Source organism: Bos indicus x Bos taurus, unplaced genomic scaffold (assembly GCF_003369695.1).
Source record: "Bos indicus x Bos taurus breed Angus x Brahman F1 hybrid unplaced genomic scaffold, Bos_hybrid_MaternalHap_v2.0 tig00011954_arrow_arrow_obj, whole genome shotgun sequence".
Classification (NCBI taxonomy): Eukaryota; Metazoa; Chordata; class Mammalia; order Artiodactyla; family Bovidae; genus Bos; species Bos indicus x Bos taurus.
In genome coordinates this window covers 18,209-26,136 of record NW_020868021.1, presented here as the reverse complement: position 1 = coordinate 26,136, position 7,928 = coordinate 18,209, and the positions used below count along the sequence as shown (strand labels likewise).

The 7,928-nt window shown below is 45.9% G+C and overlaps 1 pseudogene across 1 annotated transcript; it reads right to left on the bottom strand.

The window, feature by feature from the left end:
• Positions 1-6,071: 6,071 nt before the first annotated feature.
• Positions 6,072-6,464, bottom strand: LOC113889403 (annotated as a pseudogene). The gene has a single exon (XR_003510251.1). The product of XR_003510251.1 is annotated as a 60S ribosomal protein L7a pseudogene (transcript).
• Positions 6,465-7,928: the final 1,464 nt, after the last annotated feature.

The window sequence follows — 7,928 nt, the reverse complement described above, 5'->3', positions numbered from 1 at the left end:
CCTTGAGTCCTGTTCTGCCTTTGTCTGTCAAGTCCACTCCACATGACGTTTGTCATGGTTGGGATCTCTCGTGGTGGCTCCCGACATATATCAGAAACTTTCTCTATCTCCTTTATACTTTAACAAAACTTTATTACATAAAACGCTCTGAGCAATCAAGCCTCATCACTGACCCTGGATCGAATTCCTTTCCTCTAGAGGCCAAGAATCCTGGCATCTGTCACAGCTCATCACAGCAACATTTCAATACTGAAGAGATCCTCCAAAAACTAAGAGTCTTTTAATAGTACAAAGCCATAGATTACAAAATGAAAATACATATGACCCCCCCTAATTTGTGCAGCTTCACAGGTGCCACTATGTGGGTCAGGAAGATGCCCTGGAGGAGGGCATGGCAATCCACTCCATTGTTCTTGCCTGGAGAATACCATGGATAGAGGAGCCTCGCAGGCTACAGCACATAGGGTCGCACAGAGTGGGACACGAATGAAGTAACTTTACACTCACGCACCTTAATTTGTCAAGAAATAGCTGGAGTAACAGCAAATTTAGCCTTGGAGTACAGAATGAAGCAGGGCACAGACTAATAGAGTTTTGCCAGGAGAACACGCTGGTCATAGCAAACACCCTCTTCCAACAACACAAGGGAAGACTCTACACATGGACAGCACCAGATGGTCAACACCGCAATCAGACAGCTTATACTCTTTGCAGCCAAAGATAGAGAAGCTCTATACAGTCAGCAAAAACAAGACCGGAAGCTGACTGTGGCTCAGATCATGAACTCTTTATTGCTAAATTCAGACTTCTATTGAAGAAAGTCGGGAAAACCACTAGACAATTCAGGTATGACCTAAATCAAATCCCTTACAATTATGTAGTGGAAGTGGTAAAAGAGATTCAAGGGAATAAATCTGATAGAATGCCTGAAGAATTATGGGCGGAAGTTGGTGACATTGTACAGGAAACAGTAATCAAGACCATCCCCCCAAAAAAAGAAATGCAAAAAAGGCAAAATGGTTTTCTGAGGAGGCCACACAAATAGCTGTGAAAAGAAGAGAAGTGAAAGGCAAAGGAGAAAAGGAAAGATATACCCATTGAAATGCAGAGTTCCAAAGAATAGCAAGGAGAGATAAGAAAGCCTTCCTCAGTGATCAATCCAAAGAAATAGAGGAAAGCAATAGAATAGGAAAGACTAGAGATCTCTCCAAGAAAATTAGAGACACCAAGGGAACTTTTCCTGCAAAGATAGCACAATAAAGGACAGACATGGTATGGACCTAACAAAAGCAGAAGATATTAAGAAGAGGTGGCAGGAATACACAGACGAACTGTACAAAAAAGATCTTCACAACCAAGATATTCACGATGGTGTGATCACTCACCTAGAGCCAGACATCCTGGAATGTGAAGTCAAGTGGGCCTTAGGAAGCATCACTATGAACAGAGCTAGTGGAGGTGATGGAATTCCAGTTGAGCTATTTCAAATCCTGAAAGATGATGCTGTGAAAGTGCTGCACTCAATATGCCAGCAAATTTGGAAAACTCAGCAGTGGCCACCGGACTGGAAAAGGTCCGTTTTCATTCCAATCCCAAAGAAAGGCAATGCCAAAGAATGCTCAAACTACTGCACAATTGCATTCATCTCACACGGTAGCAAAGTAATGCTCAAAATTCTCCAAGGCAGGTTTCAGTAGTATGTGAACTATGAACTTCCAGATGTTCAAGCTGGATTTAGAAAAGGCAGAGGAATCAGAGATCAAATTTCCAACATACGTTGGGTCATTGAAAAAGCAAGAGACTTACAGAAAAGCACATACTTCTGCTTAATTGACTACACCAGAGCCTTTGACTGTGTGTATCACTAAAAAAAACTGTGGAAAATTCATCAAGAGATGGGAATACCAGACCACCTGACCTGCCTCTTAAGAAATTTGTATGCAGGTCAAGAAGCAACAGTTAGAACTGGATATGGAACAACAGACTGGTTCAAAATCAAGAAAGGAGTAAGTCAAGGCTGTATATTATCGTCCTCCTTATTTAACTTATATCCAGAGTACATCATGAGAAATGCTGGACTGGATGAAGAAAAAGCTAGAATCAAGATTATCAGGAGAAATATCAATAACCTCAGATATGCAGATGACACCACCCTTATGACAGAAAGCCATGAGGACCTTGATGAAGAGCCTCTTGATGAAGGTGAAAAAGAGTGAAAAAGATGGCTTGAAACTGAACATTAAAAAAAAAAAAAAAAACTAAGATCATTATTTTGCCATCAAAAGTCCACCTTCTTAAAGAAACGGATTTTCCAGTAGTCATGTACGGATGTGAGAGTTGGACCTTGAAGAAGGCTGAGCATCAAAGAATTGATGCTTTTCAACTGAGGTGTTGGAAAAGACTCTTGAGAGTCCCCTGGAGTGTATGGCAATCAAACCAATGAATCCTAAAGGAAATCAGTCCTGAATATTCATTGGAAGGACTGATGCTGAAGCTGAAGATTCAATACTTGGGCACCTGATGCGAAGAACACACTCCTTGGAAAAGATCCTGATGCTGGGAAAGAGCGAAGGCAGGAGGAGAAGGTGCGACAGAGGACGAGATGGTTGGATGGCATCACTGACTCGATGGACATGAGTTTGAGCAACTTCTGGGAAACAGTGAAGGACAGGGAAGCCTGGCGTGCTGCAGTCCATGGGGTCACAAAGGGTCAGACATGACTGAGCAACTGAACAACAGCAATTATTTCAAAGAATTCAAGTGATGTTGCATGTAAAGACAAATATGTGAAAGCCTATCTCCACTGGCTTTTTTTCCAAAATGAATTTTCTCACCTTTTGCTTTATAAATTGAATTCATTTTACCCCCTTAATCCAGACTCAAGATTCTGTTTGTATACTGGGAAATTCCTCCACCAACATGTGTGTAAGCCGATCCCCTTTAAAGTCTGCTTGTTTCTGAGTGTAAATCTGCTTGCTCCCCAAGCCCCTGCGATGAGTAATGTCTGGTGACAGTAAGGCCTATCAGGTGCTCTGCCAAAGAGAAGCGTTGGGAGTGACCTTTGACAAGTGAAGTCCCTGCCTCCCTCTGCACCTGCCTGTCTGCTCTGGTGATGCTTAAGAGCCCACCAGAGGTGGCCATGGGAGGGGACCGCCTCGGGAACCAGGACATAGGCCGCTCACATCGCGGCTCCCTGGTGTTTTAAAAGAAAGACCATACTTGAAGTATGGTATGGTACATTAGCTCTTGAAGTTTATGAGTTTTTGTTTTTCCTGTTTTAGGCGATGCAGAGATTAAAAATGAAGAGCACAATAAACACTTATCAGATACCGTGGATAAGCTTCTATCCGAATCAGATGAGAAGCTTCAGCTTCATCTGAAGGAGAGAATGGCAGCTTTGGAGGATAAGGTGAGCCAGCCCCACGGCCTCTTTAGAAAGAGGCGCATCTGGCCTGGCCTGGCCTGGCCCGGCCTGTGTGTGGGGGAAATCTCCAGGATAGGAGTTGGAAAACTCTTCCCATAGAGGGCCCCAGAGTGAATGTCTTTACTGGTATGAATAATTGAGTAGCAGCATTTCATGCTAGTGAATAAGCGTGACAGCATCCACAGGCAGTGTGTAAAGGAACATACATAGATGTGTGCCTGCAACCTTTACAGAAAGCATCAGAGAGCCAGATCCACTGATGGCCCCAGTGTTACCAGCCACCATGCTAGAACTTTCTTCTAGGTCCACCCTCACCCTTTCGTTTCTTTCTTAGAAGTTTATTTCTGGGGCTTTGCTGGCAGTCCAGTGACTGAGAGTCTGCCTTGCAAGGTCAGGGACACAGGTTCGATGGCTGATTGGGGAGCTAAGATCCCACAGACCACGTGGCAACCACGACAAAGGAATCCCGCATGATGCAGCTAAGCTAAGGCCTGACACAGTCTAATCGATAAGTTTAGTTCAGGATCTTTTACATAAAGTGATAGAAAAGACTGAATCAACTAAAAGCAAGTATTCTCATATTCCAACTCCAGCCTTCTCTCTTTTCATTTGCTTTGAAATATGGCTGAGAACCTCCACCAGAGCAGCTCAGTGGGCAACACTCTGGTTCAGGTTCAGGTGAAAACCTGTCCCAGCTGCACCAGTGCCCTAAAGGCGAGGCCCAGAACCTTCCCTGAGGTTGGCGTTTGGGCAACACTTGTCTGAGAGAGACCAATGGTCACTACAAGTTCTGTGGCACGTTTTCCCCCCCACAAAACCCAAGATGAAACACACACCTCACTAGAGACCACACAGTGTGGTCCCCTCACTTCACCCTGACCTGTGGGCTGGCCCTGAGGTGGGGATAGTTTTGTCTCAGGCTTGAATTTAGCATGTGAAACCTGTGCCAGTTTCCTGAGTGACCACTGAACTGCAAAAAGCTATAAGCAGTTTCACTTGTCCCGGGACCTGGCCTCCTTGTATCTAAAAGATCAGTCAGGGAAGGAGGAGATTGTCTGTGTACAAGTTAATGTTAAAAGTTGTCATCCAGCCTCGTGCTGGCACTTCACTCTGGGCGCGAGGTCTGCCACTCATCCCGAGGTGCTTTATGCTTTCAGACAGAAGAGTAGCCATCCCGCAGTCCATGCAATGTCTGTAAGAATTGACACTAAAGCTGTTTGTATCTTTTTCAGAATGCTCTCCTATGGGAAGCAGAAAATGCTAAAAAGCAATTAGAAGAAATGCAAAACAACAAGCTACTTAAATCTCTAAATCGTTTAGAAATTTGTTAAGAGCTGAATTGAGCTGGGTTCGTTCTTCCAGTCACTAAAGATACTTAGCAGATGTCGAGTTACATTTTCCTTATGGCTAATCCACTGCTGTAACACGTATAGCATTTCTGGTTTTGAACACTGAATGTGTTTGCATTATAGATGGATTTAGAGTGTGTGGCCATTGTGTGTGGTTCAGAATTCTGAGTAGTCCTTTCTGGGTTCACCCGAAAGCTGAGACAAAGCGTGAGCCTTTCACGTGGACTGTGCTGTCCGTTAGAAAGATACTATGAGCCACATATGCAATCTAAACTTCCTTAAAAACCAACGGGCTATTTGACGTCCTTTTTTTCACTGCGAGTCTTGAAATCCTGTGTGATTTCCACATCTAGCGTTGCACCAGCCTGTCTCACGTGCTCAGGGGCTGCAGGAGGCGAGTGACTGCCATGGCCGACAGCACACAGCTGCCAGGTTGAGTCAAGTGACTCAGAAACTTGGCCTGTTTGACTTGTTTTACCCCATGAAGAAGTGAAGTGGGGTGTAGAGGAATGAATGTGAGGAATGCCCAGGAATGCAGGTGAGCTCCATGGATACAGTTTAAAGCAATGAGAGGAGCGAGGGCAATAGAGTGAGTCCTGCCCCCCTACCCAAACCCCCGCCCCAAGTCCAGCTTCTCTCTACAGACTTCATCATTGTTAATGGCTTGCCGTGTTTCCTCCAGAAGCTTTTCTACACCTGAGATGGAACTTCTTATTCATTATGGTTTATAGGGTTTAATATTGTTCTGAGTGCTTCTATTTGCTATGGGACACTTAGAGAATATTTTCTCACAATTAAAATATTCGGAGTTGATAACTACTCCTGTAACCTGTTCTGCACATTTTGGTGCAAGTCATTTTACATCCAGAAAGCAAGCGGTGCAGGCTGTGTCATTTGCTGTTTCATAGCACCAGCTGATTCTAAACCTGGAAACCCTGAGAGCCGAACTGGACCAGATGAGGCTACGAGGGGCTCCCTTCCTCCATGGGTAGGCCGCTCCCCCAAGCAGCTCCCCTCAGCACTGTCGAGTGTGACAAGGGCCTGTCTGGTGTGCGGACAGTATGACTGGGTGTTGCTCATGGTCACACCTCAAGGAGCCTTTAGCTTCGTGGCCAGTGAGAGAGAAGAGACAAACATTGTTCCTTAGGGTCAAACTTGGTAGCACGGAGTGGTAGTCACAGGATTGACAACACTCAAAAACACAGGCAGAGGTTTGGAACTGGGTGGGAGGGGGGCGACCAGTTGATATTTGGGTGTATTTATTTGAGGGGCCTGACAGACTGTGACACTGCTATTTCTTTTTTTTTGAAGGAGAATCTTTATTACTTTTATGTACAGAAAACTCCCTAGTGCGCTCAGCCCAGCTTGGTGGCCAGCTCTTTGGCCTTCGTCTTTTCCTGCTTGGCGATGCGCGCCACCGACTTCGGCCCCAGGATGTTGCCTCCCCAGTGACGACGGATCTCATCGTATCTGTCGTTGTAATTGGTCCTGATGGCTTCCACCAGCTTAGCCAGGGCACTCTTGTCCTCCGAGTTGACTTGTGTGAAGGCTACGGTGGTGCACGTCTTCCTGTGCACCAGGCGCCCCAGCCGGGCCTTGCCCTTGATGATGCAGTAGGGAACCCCCATCTTGCGGCACAGGGCAGGCAGGAAGACCACGAGCTGGAAGACAGCGTTAGCGCTACAGTTATCTGAAGCAAAAGCGACACTGCTATTTCTTAAGAGTCGCAGAAGGTTAATAACCTGTAGTCTTTTTTACGTGAATGGAGACTGAGACATGACTTGTCATTGACTATGGTGGGAGGAATCACCTGGCTTGTGAATGAGGCAAGCAGATCAAAGTGTAACACAACTGGGTGCAGATTTCTCAAGCCTAGTTCTTCTAAAGCAGAGTTACACCACATGTATGAAACGCTCAAACCAGGACCAGAACTTGCTGCTGGTACAACTCCTGTGCGCCAGTTCAAAATCCATTTCAGGTCCCTCCCTAGTCATTAAGTAACCAATGTGGGCAAAGTCCTAACATTAAAAGTGAAAGGTCTTAAAAACGCTTTTTCCAGAATTCTGTATGTATTAAACTCTGCCACCTAATCTCCTGTTGCCAAAGAGTAGTGTGAATAGCTTATACAAACCTGTGCAAATATTTCTGTTTTGAGTTCTCACGCAGAATTACTCACACCAAGCTACTAAACAAGGACCCTTGCTGTACCACATGTTGGAGGGGTTCTCTCTGAGACGGTCTCACGGGGGAGGGGTGGGCAGGGTGGGCGCTGTCTGTCTGTGCACAGAGGAGAGGTGAGGCTCACAGGAGGAGGCCTGAACCCCCAGCACTCTTCTGTTTTCACAGTGACCGTTAGGTAGTTTCTCATAAATCATGACACCCACAGACACGACCGCCAGAAACATCATGATTCCACATGGTCACACAGCTCGGGCCTGAAGATCTGAGGGTGAGCAAACATCACTCGACTTGTCTGACTGTATCACTGTCACACATCCCTTCAAGGAGCGGAACCTGAGAAAACTCGAGAAGATGGCCAGGCAAGCTGCCTCAGCAGAGTCCACACAGCATGCTCCCATCTCTCCAAGAGAACGGGCTCCACAGACGTCACCAGACTCGCCTGAGTGAATCAGAAGGAAATTTCAGCATCATCAGGAACACATTTGACAGGGAGTTGTGGGGGTGGGGGTTGGGAGAGGATGAACCGGGAGACTCGGGTTGACATATATACAGCACTGATATTACACATAAAGTCAACGAGTAAGGACCTAGTGCACAGCACAGGGAAGTCTACTCAGTGCTCTGTGGTGAAGTAAATGGGCAGGAAATCTAAAAGAGAGGGAGATATGTAGATAGATAGATAGATAGATGACTGATTCACTTTGCTGTACAGCAGAAACTGACACAGCAGTGTAAAGCAACTATATGCTAATAAATGAATGAATGGATGAATGAATTTTTAAAAAAGGAACACACTGGGCACCCTAGAACTTGTAGAAATGAGGAGTCCACACCCAGGGTGCAGCACAGCGCTAGGGCTGCCCTAATGTTGGTTCACTGCCAACGGAATGCCTGGACCAGGCCTCTTCTACCCCAGAGATCTCAATGCAGAGGCGGGGAGGCAGCCAGTTGCGGTCTCGCCAGAGCTCTGCTCT